At 35.4% G+C, this 16,548-nt stretch overlaps 1 protein-coding gene and 1 long non-coding RNA gene across 2 annotated transcripts in view; one reads left to right on the top strand and one right to left on the bottom strand.

Moving 5' to 3' along the window:
* Window positions 1–16,548, top strand: part of wake (wide awake) — an 883,946-nt gene that overhangs the window by 45,464 nt on the left and 821,934 nt on the right. The gene's annotated exons all lie outside the window — the stretch shown is intronic.
* The window catches only part of LOC138701690 (uncharacterized), a 333,034-nt gene continuing 332,013 nt past the window's right edge, over window positions 15,528–16,548 (bottom strand). The window contains exon 4 of the long non-coding RNA XR_011332668.1: window positions 15,528–15,594. This is a non-coding gene — a long non-coding RNA (uncharacterized lncRNA). The remainder of the gene's footprint in view (window positions 15,595–16,548) is intronic.

Here is a 16,548-nt window from a genome sequence, read left to right as displayed (position 1 = left end):
AAATAAAACAATGTATTGATCTGAATGAAGGGGGGCAGAGCAACAGTGAATTTTTTCAATGGTTCAGCTATTTGGACTTTTTCCATTGCTAATTTTCAAAATTGTAGCACAACGTTTCGAAGAGTGGATCTCTCTTCGTCGTCATGTGAATAGCAACTGTGGAGATCGTTACAAACAGCTATCAGTCAGACAGGCTAGATGTATTTATAAAATACAACAATGAATAAATAGATGAATAAATAAATATGATCTTAAACTCTCAAACAATATCCTCTACATTTGCGCCTTGTTCAAGAAATACTCAAACGTGAACGTGTTTGTGACATGATGCCTTACCGGTATGCGGGGACTTGAATTTTCGTCACAACAGACCACATTGTACTATTTCACTGCTTTTTTTTTTTAGACTCAAACGCATTCTACTAAGTAGGCGGAGCAGTACCTGTAGCAGGAAAAGTTTTGCTTTCTCCGTCGTTATCATTCTACCACTGCTCCACTTGTCGTACCTGGGTCTCCTCTGAATTGTTTGTGTGCTTCAGAAGTGACGATAAGTACGATAAATACAGAATTTGTAATTACCTTAGACAGTGTTTTGTGTTTAGTGTGTTTTCCTTTATGCGTATAAAGAACGTAATTAAGCAGGTTATAGGGGACATATTGTCACATAAATAGAGAAATAATTACCACAATTTTGTTTTATAGTTATTACATCAGACAGTGTAACTAATTAAAAAATTAAATCAAACGTAATATCGTACAGAAAGGGCATTTAAAACTTTACTGTCTAATAGAGGAAGTAATTCTGACAAGGATGTAATTAAAATTGCTGTTAGAAAACACTGGCATTTTAAAAGCATCCTGTGACTACAACCAGACCCGAAGGAGGGTGCAGTTGGAGAAAATAGTAGATTTATAACTGCTACAATGTACTGAGCGAAATTGAAATTCAACGTAGCTACCAACGTTCGTTAACTTAGCACAAAACACCCTTCTAGGTCGTAAATGTTCTGTAGATAGGACATCCGAATAATAGTGATACTTAATGGTCGTGTAGAAAGTCAGGTTGCAATGTAATGTAATTTAGTGCTGCAGTCAACTAATGAAATGGATTTTTGTTTTATTTCGAAGCCCCATTTATTAATCGATTATTATTTAAAGACGTTGTATCAACTGCGAGGTTAGTAGCTCGGTGGAATTGCTGATAACGAGATGATACTCACAATTGGACGGAGTTACGCAATAATAGACCGACCGACAATTTGAAAAAAAAAAGAGAGATACTTGCACAAATCTGTTGATGGCAGGCTAATTGAACCCTGAAAAAAAATCAAGAATGCGATATCGTCGGTTTGTTGGTAAAAGTGAAGAAGTCCAAAATAAAAAAAAATGTTGGGAAAAGGCATTTAAAGGTTTAATGATCCGTCCAAAGATAACAATACTCCTTTGATGTTAGTAATTAGTTATTTTGAATGTAAATGTGCTTTATTATTACTTTTTAATATAAAATTAGTCTTAAATATTCATAATGCTTGGAAGTCTTCAATGTGAATTGGTCACTTTTACCAAGAAACCGACGATATCTGAATTTTGCTGCTATTTATAAGCAAAAATTTGCTTAGCATAAAATTCAATTATTCATATTGCTTTGAAATATTAATTCAACTGCTAGTCTCTTATTAAAAATCGGTTAGCAGTTTTTGGTATTATTTATGCTATTTTTTTTGTAATAGTATGTATGTTATAATCAGTGGCGACACGTGATATTTTTTGTATGTAGGATGTTAGATTGGTGACTGATGACCAAGACAGAAACTAAAATTAATAATAATAATAATAATAATAATAATAATAATAATAATAATAATAATAGAGCATGCAAAATCAATACAACTGACTCACCATACTGGAACTGGCAATTTATTAGTAGTGAAGTTCGATTCTCCTCCCCTTTTTAGTTGCGAATATGGCTCCTAAACCATTGTACTGCCCGATATTTACCGATGTTAAGTCGTACGTGTGCGCAATCAATTTCTTGCTACAGTTAAATTCTTCTAAATGATAAAATACAATTTCAGATATTCTTTCGGCTGTCCTATCATCTGAAAGTCCTGTTAATTCTTATATTTATTACAGCTCATTTTATTTATTTTTATGTAATTTTGATTTTTATTAATTTTGTTTTTTATATTATATCATTCTAAATTATTTATTATTTCGTTTATTCTATTCTTTTAAAATGACCAATGATATGCATTTAAGGAGACTATGAGGGTAGTACTTGAAAATTCTTATTGTAGTCTCTGACAAGGTCTCTACCACCCAGAAAGAAGGGTCGTAGTATTAGGATACGCGGTCATATCCTCAAACGCGGTTAAATTCAAGCCATACCCCGCCCTCTGTACCCTCCCCTGTCCAATAACTTCACTGCTAGAAATACCGTTTGCTGTAAGATATTTGGATGGTTCCTCAGAAATTATTTCTGAGATGTGCAGTGGCGACAACTCACGACATAAAGTGGAAGCTTAAAGGAAATTATTACGTCGGGACGCACTGAAAATCAAAATCTGTAATTAAAATGTTTTCTATTCTCAGAGGCACGAAATTAAACTGTAGGATCACCCTCATATCCTTCATGGAGTAATTGCCACTGGTTAAAATACTTCTTGCATAAAATGTAAAAAAGAAGTATTTATTTGAATGGCCAATATCTCGAAACAGATTTTTGGCGCTTGGTCTCTTATTGCGTAACTCCATCCAATTCAACATCCATTAACTGACATTGCCTTACAGCTGAAAAAACCTCGGAGGAGGGGAAGGAAAATCCTGTGCTGTATCAGGAATACATCGACACACAGAACATATAATGTAGTTTCGGAAATGGAACTACAGTTATGTTGCTCTTAATGTTTTAATTTTATTTCGGTTATGGAAAGTATGGGTCTACGATACCAGAATTAGTTAATGAAGAGGATGAACTAAATTTTCTCTTCATATGAAGCGACGCACAGTGGTTCCAAATACAAATCTAGCAGGACAAAATTAATAACCCTTGTCGTTTCTAACAGATTTTCATAAAATTTTGTATACAGGTTACAAATGTCATTTTACATTTGCGTGTAAACTCTGATTACGATTGGATAAAATAAACCACCCTTTCACAGGGGTTGAATTTTAAAGAATTACAATAATTTTACAAAACTGATTTTCGCAGGGATTGGAACGAAATCACAAATGCATTATATACTTTCTATTTAATTTTACTGTGTGAAAGATGCTAAAAATACACAAAAGTCGTACATATTGAGTCAAATATTTAATTTGTTTAATAAAATAGCCTACATATTAATACAATTTTAACAAAACCACTAACTCTGGTTAAATAAATCTACATTTGAAATATTTACAGATATTTTAGAGGGTTGTAACTCTATTAATTTTCAATCATAATCATCGTCATCATCATCATATCATCATCATCATCATCACCATCGTGATCCTGGAGCAGTCTCAGTAGGTCTACAACAGAAGATACACTTTTCTACTCTTTTGGCGTTAGATACGAAGACTGCTTACCATCGGGCCAGAGGAAATTCCATCAAATCCATCGTCGTATCGGCTCTACAAAATTTGGGCGCGTGATAAGCTTATTCCCTGAAATTCTTATAATCTTTATATCGGACTTCTTGGGGTTTCGCGGACATCATCCCAACAGAAGTACGGCTTCCTTTATCAACTGCGCAACATGGATAAGTATTTTATGCACACTTTGCGGCATACAATACCACTTATATTTCTGGATGTATACTTCTACAGTGCCCAAACATTATTTTTTCAAACTCTCCAATATTAATGCTGTACCTACTGGCGATTGTTTTAAGCAGTGGTCGGCAAAGATTACATCATATAAAATGCAGCCCGCAATACACAGCAGAGGGGAATGTAGGAGAGAAGGATATCCAGATTGCTTAACGTTGAATGAACAAGTGTTGGCTAAGGGGAGGGAAATCATGCCTTATCCCTCCGCCCTGCTTGAATATTAAGGTGCTGATTCGCGAGTTACGAAATGACGACCACTGGTTTTAAAGATGGTTCCATATCACCGAATCAAGCCTTTATCTACGCCAGTAGTTTCTGATGCCAAACCTGGATCTTCAAAGAACCTCCGCGCGCTAATCCCGTCATTAGGCGTACCAAATTCTGGTTTGGGAATGTCGACAAGAAGTCCCATTTGTTTACGTAAGCGATCTTGTTTTCTTTTCTTTCATTCATTTTCGTGGCCCTTTCTGAGTAAAAACTTAACACTTGCTTTACCATTTCTGCTGCTTCTAGCCTATATGTTGATCTCAAATCCATTTCTGCGACAAGAGCAATCTCATCAACCGAGTGTTTCCACCAAAGTCTTCAGATTCTTCTGACTTTTCTCAGCACATTCATGAAGCGGCTTTTGTGGACGATCTTTGTTGCTAGACACAGTCTATTTAAAAAAAGTCATTTTAACACTTAACCAAACCTTGTATTTCTTTAAGAAAATGTTATAATACATAGAGGCAATTAGTCCATTACTCTTTATGTTTCATCAGAATTCAGCGCTTTTTTCTGCACTAATTTACGATCATGTCCCTCAGAATCTCCTAAACCATTTTAATTAATACGTACTCAAACACAGAGGCTAATCTTCTTAAAATATTATTTTCTTTTCACGAAATGTCAACTAGTTCTTTTCTTAGAATTCCGTCTACCATCACTAAAATATAAATAAAAGGAGAAAGTGGTTGAACTTGGTTATAAAACCTTTATAATTACATACCTAAATGACTAATGTAAATGCTGAACCTGCTTTGACAGTGGCCTTTTGTGGCCTTTGCTTTTGCGGGCCTGCTACAGCAAATAAAATTTTAAATATTTTCATGGAACACTTCTCTGTGTATTAATGAGTATTATAACTAAATAACACAATGTTAAAGTTCGAAAATGCACTAAAAATGTAGGGAAATACCTGTAGTTTCATTCACCGAAACTCGAAGGGGATTGGCAATATATTATATCTTCAGAAATCGATGTTCGGAAGGTAACTTGCCGGGCGATGCTAACGAGAAGAGAATGTCTGTGCTGAACACTTGACTTCTACCTGCTCCTGCTCAGACCACAATAATTTTTATGGAAAACTGAATACGAATCGTAGATGCACGTCTATTTAAGATTATAGAAATGCAGTATTTATAATATTTTGAAACTCAAACATTTATACCTTTTGTCCAGTCAGATTTGAGTTTGGAACCACTGTGCGACGTTCCGAAATCAATTCCAGCTCACAAGAAATTTTTCACTACGGTTCACTCGAACTGTACCTTACGTGTCTATTATCACTTTAATATTGTGGAACTCACGATTACAAATCAAACGAGTGGTAGCACAGGTCCGTAGCTGCTCTCGATGCCGAGATATTACCGAGAGAAAATTCGCGCGGCATGGCTAATTTTATACGCAACTCCGGCGCCTTCATGCCCATATAAGCGAGGGGAGGTGGTGTTATTGTACGTGGTCACAAAAGATACACCGGGTCATAATCTAACTACAGTACTAACAACATTAGAATTCCTTTATGTCTCACAGTGTTGTTACAGTAAATATTCGAAGTGTCATTTTTTGTTTCACCTTGGAACGGGTGTCCATACTAGGTGCAAGGAAAGGCATATTCCTCGTGAAAAAACGAATCAGGTACTCTGCTCAAGCGATTTTGCAATCCTTACTCCAGACTCAGATCAGGACACCAGTTTCTTGCTCCTCAGTTACGCCGGAACTAATTTCTCAATTGACATTATAGACTTATTCGTTACGAATCATTTGACAGCACTGCAAATGTTATATCGCTTCGAATTCTCGAGTACTGACTCGGCTGCCGCGCGACCTGCCAATTCGTGCCTCGAATTCCCTCCTTCCGCATATCGCTAGATTACGTCACCAGTTCCAACTCAAGGTCACTTTGGATACATTGCTTATTCATCTATTGAAATATGTCGTGTAGTTTTAGAAATTATAGGCGAGACAAAACTGGTCTGAAAATGTGTCGATCGACTTTATGGAATGGAACAAAACCTAGAGTATTTGAACCGAGTAAAGGGACACAGACTCACAAAGTTTATGACGGAGGACACATCTCTATCACTTATTCTGCAGCTCAGAGAACCACAAATCACGTTAGCGACAAGACTTATTACAGAAAAATTCCCCTGAGAGAACACCTACATTAACTGGATATTTTTATAGAACATCCTACATGCAGGTTACGTAAGGAAATAGCTTCTAATATCATATGCAGGATGAATCATTAACTTGCATAATAGGATAATACAGAAGAAAATCTGAAGAAGAAAAAGGAGCGAGAAAGTAAAAGTTGGAAACTGTGATTCCAAGAAGAGAGTAATTTATAAAGATAATGGTCAAGAATACAAATCACTTGGCTTGAAGAGTAGAATTGATTAAGACCGCTTCCTGTCTTTATTACAATCAATCGTTGATCAATCAACCAATCAATAAATATCAGAAAATTAATTAGTCAATCAATTAATCAGCTGTCGATCAACCAGCCAAAGTAAGTCAGTCAGTCAGAGAAATGAATCAGTGAACATCAATGAAACCAATTAAGTCAATCAGCCAGTGAAATCAATCACTAAATTGGACAATGAAATCAGTCACTTAATCCGCAGGTCATAGTTAATCAAGTAAGTCAATAAGTCACCAAGTCACTAAATTTAATCAAGAAATCAGTTAGTCAATCAGTAAATCAGCGAGTCAATCAAATCAGTGGGTAAATCATCACTCCACCACATAAATAAGTAAATCAGTCAAACAAATCCATCAGTAAATCAGCCTGTCAATCAAATTAAATAGTAAATCAAGCACTCAATCAAATAAGTCATTAAATCATTCCATCAATTAAATCCATCAGTACACCATTGAATCAAATCAATCAGTATACCATTCAGATAATCAAACAAATAAGTAAACTATTCAATCAGGTAAATCAGTAACTCAATTAATTAAATTAGTCAATCTGTAAACCAGTCAGTTAAATAAGTCAATCAAGTCCATCAATAAACCAATCAATCAAGTCAATCAGTGAACTGGTCAGTCAGTCAGTAAACCAGTCAATCAAGTCAATCAGTAAATCAGTCAGTCAATCAATAAAATCAATCAATAAATCAGTCTGTCACATAAGTAAATCAGTAAACCAGTCAATTAGTAAACCAATCAGTAAATCAGTCGATTAGTAAAGCAGTTGGTCAATCAAATCAATCAGTAAACAAGTCAATCAAGTAAATCGGTAAACCAGTCATTCAAGCAAATTAATCAGTGAACCAGTAAATAAATCAAGTCAATCAGTAAACCAGTCTTTCTATCAAGTTAAGTAGTAGACCAGTTGGCCAATCAAATCAGGTCAGTTCTCTCAATGAAGTCAATGTCTGGTAATCAAATCAGTCTGTTAAATCAATTAATCAGTAAAATCAGTAAGTCATTCAGACAGTCAATTAAATCAATTAGTGAATCAGTCACTCGACCAAATCAATGAGTACATTATTAATTAATCAAATCAGTGAGCAATCTGACCATTAAAGCAATCGTAAAGCAAACAAATCGTTAAATCATTCAGTAAATCAAACTGAATAGTAAATTAGTCAAATTATTCAATCATTAATCAAATAATCAAATCATGCACTCAATCATTCAATGAAATTAAACAGTAAATCAGCTAATCATTCAGTAAATTATTCAAGCAGTAAATAAATAAATAACTGAATGAATAAGCGAAAAAAAGAAGACAATTAGTCAATAAACCTCGACTAAATATGTCCCAACACATTTTCCTCCTCCACAAATTCCACTTGTACGTTCGTCAAGATTTGAAAGCAGGTCTTGTTTCTGAAAGTCCGACATTTTATCCGTTCGTTTAAAGTTTAGCCATGTTTGAATACTTTGAAGCATTTAATCTAAATTTCAGAAATAGCTTTCAAGTCTCATTGATAGAGGTCAGTCTTTAAGTGCGGTATTATCTTCCATCACGCGAAGCTATTTACGGGACCGGAGTTGGGAAGCATTCGGTCTATCTTAGAGATACAACGCCCCATGTTTAATTCAGTGCTGTTATAGGTTCATAACAGAGGCTGTTAATAATTTTATAGACAAGTTGCATAGCAACCGTTGCTGTGACGGTAAATGCCATGGAAGAGCATTAATTTTATTATGCATAACACTTGCAAATCCCAACGCGTCTACTCCAGACATTCATGGCGTATAAATAATATTTCCTACAAGCCTTCCTACCATGCGGGCTGTAAACCAGTGGTTCTCAACTTTTTGAAGATTGTGAGAAGCGCCCATATGTAATATCAAGTGAGCGAACCTGAAACCGAATAGGTTTAATAGGAATAATATATTAAATTGAGATGAGCCGTCTATGTTTATCTAGTTTAATATGACTGTATGAATACATACACAAAATAAAGAAATAAACAAACAAAGAAATACATTTTTAAACACTCACTAGGATAATGATATCCATAACCTTGAATGTTACTCAGAATTTCAGTGATGTCTAGGGGGCGGATGTTGATGAAAAGTCATCTTATGTTTCACATTAGGACGATGCTTATTAATATAGAAATCCTTTCTATGTTAATACCAACGTAAAAAAGTAATTTCTTATATTGTATTTTTTTGCATTTTTTTACGTTTTTGAATAGGTCATTTTTTCGGCAATTTTTGGTCATTTTTAAAACTTTGAGGAACTTTTAGGTCCTTTGGAATGCATTTCACTTTCTTCTTTACCGGTAGGTCTGTTAAATCATTTTCTAACCAAATAGATCAGTAGTCATTACCTACTGAATAAGTGAATAACAGTGAAGTTTGAGTTTTACAGTTTGGAACAGACTCTAAAGTCCATCCCTCATTCCACTGAAGGCTTTACTTCACGCAACGGAAGTAATATAAAATGCTTGACAGCAGCTTAGTTTAAGTGAGGACTTTGACCGCTACTGTTCTTTTGTCGGTACTAGGTTGTCTTTAAAATTTATGTTTGAAGAGGGGGGAGGGAACTTTCACCATGTCCTGGACAGGACATTGGGTCCTCAACATAGTTCGGAAGGGATGTCTACTGTAGTGGACAGTATTTTTAACACAAATATTTCAAGAATGCACACTGCGCCCACAATTTGTTTTCTCATTCACACTCCCTCATCTGGAATATCTGGTAACAAAAGTGAAGCACGGAAGGATGAGGAGACAGAGAATGATATGGACCATCCCTGATTGAAACACATTATAAATCCTCATTAAAATCTATAGTTTTCCCTTAAAACCTTCATTTTGTTGCAGGTTATTTTCCTGTAACTTAGCCAAATTCCAGGAAGTTGCCTCCTCAATCCGAGATTTGCATTATATTATAGAACATAATAGTAAGTATGATACACATTAACTGTATATACTCTAAAAAACACAATATGTACAATTAATTCATTTAACAAAATCAGATGTGTTACGGTGAACAAAAATATATATTCTGAGATTATGAAATCCATATCTTTTACCATAACTGTCAGTAAAAATTTGTTTAAGCTAAGAAAATGTTCATCCTACGTCATAAGACGTTACAGAGACACAATTATAATAACAAAAATCAATAATTATACAAATTAACAATATTTACATTTCACACAATATATACTAATACAGATCAAAATGAAATACAATATAACATAGATTGATAAATTAAAATAATATTAACACAAAAGTTTGAATGAAAATGCAACTTACTCAATATTAGAATCAGATCACAATGTAGTCGTAACTTAGTGTTTTACATATACAACATTGACGATGGAGCGCCTGTATTGCACTATGATTTATAGCATATGCGTACCTGCTTACAATACTTCCCTGCTTATGCATCCATGGCTAACGAGCAACGTTAAGCACCGACGTGACGTAATAGATGTACCAGAAGAAACTACTCGATCCGCTGTACGTTTGGGAACAAAAATGCCCTGCCTACTAATGACGTACTTTATAGCTTTAATTTGAGATTTTCACTTGGGAATCTGAACCGATTAGGGACCATGGGAGAAGCAAGAATAATTAATTTGAAAAGGAAACTGTTCTTTTTCCGTTTATTTCCAGAGTCTAATACGGCAAATGCATGTATTCTACACGCAGTTCCTTGTAAAATTATGATGATATAAAGGTCAATCTAACAGAAGCAGCCTGCTCTAGACAGTTATACATGCTAGATATAGTAATGTTCAAAGAGTCATTATCCAAGGATAAAAAAAATTAGCTACAAAACTGTGCTGCCCTCATAGGACTCCGACGGTTCGCTGGTCAACTCTCACCCCCTTTCGTAATTGGGGCTATCCGTTATAGTTGCAAGGGCCATTAAAACATTCTACTTTCTCATTCTGAAATTGGAGGTTGAAACAACGATTGCAATCCGGCGAGTTTCATTTATTGGCCGTTTCCATGGCAACGGTGCTTTCTGTGTGATATCTAAAGTCTGTACGGCTGTGTGTCATTTACCTGATGCATCAATTGGTACATCTGAATGTAGTTTTGTGCGAGAGAGTAGTCTGTATGAAACAAAACGGCGTAGTACATTGGCACGGAGCTCCAGGCGGGCTTAGCTGGAACAGCATGGGCTGTGTAATCAAGTTTTATCAGAGCAGTGTAAATCGATATTTCTGTCTCGTTTCTGTAATTAAAGACTGATAAACATTTATGTTTCTAATTTATACCTTCTCAAACGTAGAAGCAATTTTCAAAACGTTACCAAACTAAAAATTACAGATATTTATGGAGGAGTTCAAATCTTATGTGAAATACTGCATACTAATCTTCGTCTTAGGTCTTCCAGTCAATCTTTCTTTGTCCACAGACATGTAATTAGAGATTTCGTTCATATCTCTATACTTACACAGATTTATTGCGTTGCAAAGTGTAAACATCATTAATAAATATAAAAAATTAATTCAACGTGGAAGGTACACCTTTCGCTAGTATTATTTTACTATATTTAAACATTTCCCCCCCCCTCAAAATCTCTTTTTTTAGAAATAAAAATCGGCAGACTTCAATATTCACCATCTGTATATGACTAAGCAATTTTAATATTTTTGAAAACCTAACAGTTGATTTAAAATTTTTTGATTACTTTGTTGAGCCGAACAGCGTTTACTTCACAGCTAATAAAGTACTTATATCTTAATGAGATGTTGCATGCATGTAACCAAGGAGAAATCGATAAGTTTCCGGACAGCCCTCAGTGTAGGCAACACACAGAACATAGGAAACGGAGAAGTTATCTAGAACCAGGGAAACGCAGGGAAGCTAAGTCTATAGTTACTAAATGCATCACTTGAAACGCAGAGAAGAAGACTAGCCATAAGGCATATTATATGGAGGTATTCCAGGAAAAATCTTAATAGGTCCTTCACATGTTTGCACAAAACCACGTCTAAAATTTCAATTCTTAAAGACAATCTGACGCTGTTTGATAGACTGACTCAACAGGCAAGGAAGAAATAATAATCTTCAGTGACACGCACATATACTGTAGGCTATGTTTAACGGTACAATAACTACAAGTACTTACAGTTCGGAATATTCATTGAGCCTTGTAGTTTTCCCATAAGAACATTAAGATCTTTACTATGGAATGTATAGTTATTTTTAAAATAATATTAATAATTTTTATTGGGTTATTTTACGACGCTGTATCAACATCTAGGTTATTTAGCGTCTGAATGAAATGAAGGTGATAATGCCGGTGAAATGCGTCCGGGGTCCAGCACCGAAAGTTAGCCAGCATTTGCTCGTATTTGGGTTGAGGGAAAACCCCGAAAAAAACCTCAACCAGGTAACTTGCCCCGACCGGGATTCGAACCCGGGCCACTTGGTTTCGCGGCCAGACTCGTTGACCGTTACTCCACAGTTGTGGACAAATATAATTTTTTTTAAATTTAGTATGGAATTAATATTATTTTTAAAACATAAGCTATATATTCTGCATTCACGATTTTAGAATATGTCCTTCACGTGGGAAAACTATACATATATGCAAAGTTTCATTAAAATATCTTATGTACTTTTTGAATTATCAGGTAAATGCTTCCGGCTGAACAAAATATTTCACAAATTTTCATAATTAAAAACACAACTATTAGTTTCCACAAACATTACAATTTCTTAGTAAATATAGTGTATATTAAGCATGCCAATTTTTATATCCAAATGTCTACAGGTTCTGAGAAAGAAATCTTGACACAAAGTAAAATTATAATAACGAAAGTTGTACCTCCCCCCTTAAGATAAAGCAGCCTATGACAGAGTTTAACTGTTCCTCGTAACAATTTATGTTCTGAATGCTACGTCTTGAAGATGACATCCGTTTCGCTGCACACATTCTTCAAATCTAGGCTCTAAATACATTCTCATTAGATGACGCAACAAGTCCACAGGAATTTCGAGAACTTTACTACGAATTCTTCGAGTTTTTTATGTTTCGTGGGGGCGGAACACTGAGCACCTCATTCTTTAAATACCCTCCACAAACATTAATCTATTGGCACATCTAATAGAAGGTGCAATCAATATATTTCCAAACAGCACTGGTATTTATTTAATCGTTAAACATACATACATACATAATGAAGATCATTACTTCCATGCCTGTTAAGTTTGTCTATCAAGCAGCGTCAGATTGTCTTTAAGAACTAAGATTCTACACGTAATTTTGTGCAAACATGTCGAGGATGTATTACGATTTTTCCTGGAATATTTCCCTATATGCCTTATGGCTAGTCGTCTCTGGGTTTCAAGTGATGCATTTAGTATAGAGCTAGTTTTCAGGCGTTTCCCTGGTTCTAGATAACTTCTCCGTTTGCTATGCCCTGTCTGTTGCCTACATTCAGGGCAGTCCGGAAACTTATTGATAGCCCCTTGTACATTATCGGATTGCCTACTCTTAAAACTTTAACTAACAATCGCTTCAGTTTCGGATATAAAAATGGAAACTAGGCCAAAACTGAAATCAGAAAACGGGCCATAATTTTGTTTTCTAAGATTATTAAAATGATCTAAGGAGAGAATTAAATATCTACGCTACATAAAATACAATAAAGTACTATCGTAAAAGGTGGCGAGCGGTAGCCTTCCGGTTGAGTAACGCTGCAAGTAGGAAGGTCGCGGGTTCGATTCCCAATGAGGTCTTAGATTTACATATCCCTCCTGCCATTCAGTGCCGATTGTCTGTAAAGGTGGGGCCTTAGCCTTTCGCCACCCTCTAGGCCGATTTGGCCTGCCATAAAATATGTGAAGTCGAAACGGCATTAGGCATTATCCGTGAAAGGAAAAGGAAAAAAGTGACCTTTGCATAGTACTTCAAGTAATACGAGTATAAAACCAATATATTGTAACTCAGCAAATTATTGAGTTATCTCTTATTACTTAATATCCGAACTGTGTAAATCAGAGGTCTGCATCGGAAGTTTTCGCTCGAGCGCCAAGTACTTCATAGCATAATCCGATAGGTAGCGCACATGCATGATGGGTAAAATTGTCGCGAGCGATAAATCCTCGAACGGTATAAGCCGAGCGTTAGACATTCGTTCTTGTTACAGTGATGAACTGTGTAGTAACATAATACATGTTTATCATTTCAAAACTTTGCAGTGTTCAACTAACCTCTCTATAGTACAACTACAAAACTTGCTTTAAAATGTAATATAAATGTTGTACGTAATTTTTTTTTTCCACACAGGAGTGATTTTGTTTTTGCCACATCTGATAGATGTTATTGGATGTAAATGTAATTATTATAAACGGAGAACACAATCACGATGATGCAAGAACCGTAACAAGTTTTCTAGTAATAATAATAATAATAATAATAATAATAATAATAATAATAATAATTAATGAATCAATCTTTGCGTCTGTAACAGTTGTGCAGGATGATTATTCGTTTTATTGTATTTTCTGTGACGTTATCTCTGTACTAATATTGTTATTAATCTAGGCTACTGCTATATCAATAATACTTCGTAAAACGTTTCTACATTGTCGCAGTATATAGGCGGAACAGTATGTATGGACCTAACACATTATATATGTGGTAAATCAAACATTGAATAATTATTAATTAGCAATAATAACTGTATATCGAAGTTTTTCATACTATTTTATTTATAACTTCATGTTCCTGTTTTGGTACGTTCCATTGACTGTTCCATTAAACGTTTGTCATAAACGAAGAAAATAAAGCCTTATTTTTACCGTGTGAGCAAAACATATGTGTATCTTATCTGTCGCCTTCCATACAAGATAAGACATGTCGGTGAGATGACCTTGTACTGTGCTTCTATTTATTACGAGCGTATCACGACCGATCGTATCTCACTCGAGGGTGCGACATTCGACCGAGTTCAAGCGAGCGATTTAACTCCAATGCAGCACTCTGCCCTGTATATTCTAGCGGTGAAGCAATGTACGAATACTATGACATGTAAATAAATACAATACAATACAATACAATACAATACAATACAATACAATACAATACAATACAATACAATACAACACACTACTAGGGAAATTATTATGTTAATTTTGCACCTAATTTACCACTTGGATATTTATTATCTCTGTAACTGATTATTTACGACTATAACACTTTATAAACAGACACAAAAAGGAAGAAAGAAACAAAACAAAGCAAAAACAGAGCGAGTCATGCATAGGCTAAAAAGCTCTCACGAAATCAACCGGTCTTCCAAAGAGCATTTAGCGTATGGCAGCAGGCCATTGTATGAAGTCACACATGTTTCAGTGAAAATATTTATCTTTTGCAGGTAATGTGTTTCACTTATTCCTTCCGAGACAGCTGAAAGGAAGTGGCATCTTAACAACACAGAAAGAGAACAAAGTGATACAAGTAGATGACGAGAATGACGATAACAAAAGATGGAACAGATGACATCAAGAGACACACTTTATCGAGTAAGGAGTTGCTACTCTTACTTGCGGTTAAATTATGAACAAGTAAATATCTAGGTCTGTAGTAGTTTTGGCGTTTGTATCGAACTGGAAGTAGAACCAGGAGAAATCTCTTGCCTCTGAGTACACATATTTCTTCATTGACAAGCGTACAATATGCTGCTAGACTCTGCCTTTGTTATTAGAGAGTTACAAGACAAACTTTGACGCCTACTTCTCCACTAATGCTTCCGTCTGAAAGGAAATTTTCATGCAAAACTTCTACGTGAGTAATAGCTTAACTTTGTGATCTACTTTTGTTCAATATCTCCGCCCGTATAGACACGAAAGTTACCTCTTGAGTCCCTTATAGTCGACGAATCTGTTAATTTCAAACAACTGACTTAGAACCCGTCATAATGTAAAAATTTCAGTAGTGGGCCTATGGCATATACAGAAATGCGTATTTTGAAAAGAATCTTACAGTTTTATCTACTTGTAATAGGTCTACTTACATTGGTTCCAAGGATGTTTACCCAGAATGCCGCTATTTCCTAGACATCTGCACGAAAGCTGAAATCAGAAAGACGAGAAAGTAATCATTACTAACAACTTACAGTGCGGCCAAAAGCTCAGCCGTATCGGTGAAATGCTGACCGAACGTCTTACGTTATTCTTGACAACTGTAGAGCGCATGTAACTTCGGACTTACCAACCTACGAGAGATAAAATGAGGGAGATTGAAATTTAGGAGAGGACATCCTTTTCAATAATGACAATGATAATAATAGTAATAATAATATCAGTCGCACTTCGATGGCGAATTGGAGGCCATAAACCTTGCCTTAAAGCAATTGCTTGGAAGACTGACTTGCCACAGTCGTGTTGTCATTCTCTGCGACTCTCAATCTGCCATTTTGGGGGTGGCATCTCTCCCTCATCCTGTAACATCAAGAGTTGTCGAGATCAGAAAATCCTTTGCCTCACTCAAAGCGTTAAAAGTCGTCGTTGTCCTCCAGTGGATACCTTCGCATGTTGGTATTTCAGGGAATGAGATTGCGGACTCCCTAGCAAAAATAGGGACTGAAATATTGTTACGGACGACCTCCCAACTTTCGTATCACAACTTGAAACGATTAGTTAACCGCTCATTTAAGAATGAGTTTCTTTCAGATCTTCAAATAAAGAGTGATGGCAAGAAATGGGCTGGTCTTGTTGACAAGTCAGAGATACTTCCTGATCATCCCCGTAAAGAGACTATAGCTGTCATAAAGACTACCACAGGACACGACTGCCTGGCGGAATATTTATGTAAACTGAGTATTTTACCATCACCTCATTGCGTCGTTTGTAATGAGGAAAATTCTATTATGAATTGGGAACATTTAAATGTTTGTAAAAAAAACTTGTAAATTTTAAATCCTATATGGAGACTTTGTACTGGTGTGCTAGAAACCAAATGATGTTGAATCAATCTGGTTGAGCATTAAATACATAATAATAATAATAATAATAATAATAATAATA

Source organism: Periplaneta americana, chromosome 6 (genome assembly GCF_040183065.1).
Source record: "Periplaneta americana isolate PAMFEO1 chromosome 6, P.americana_PAMFEO1_priV1, whole genome shotgun sequence".
Lineage (NCBI taxonomy): Eukaryota > Metazoa > Arthropoda > Insecta > Blattodea > Blattidae > Periplaneta > Periplaneta americana.
The sequence above is the reverse complement of the archived record's forward strand: the minus strand, read 5'-3'. Positions and strand labels throughout refer to the sequence as shown.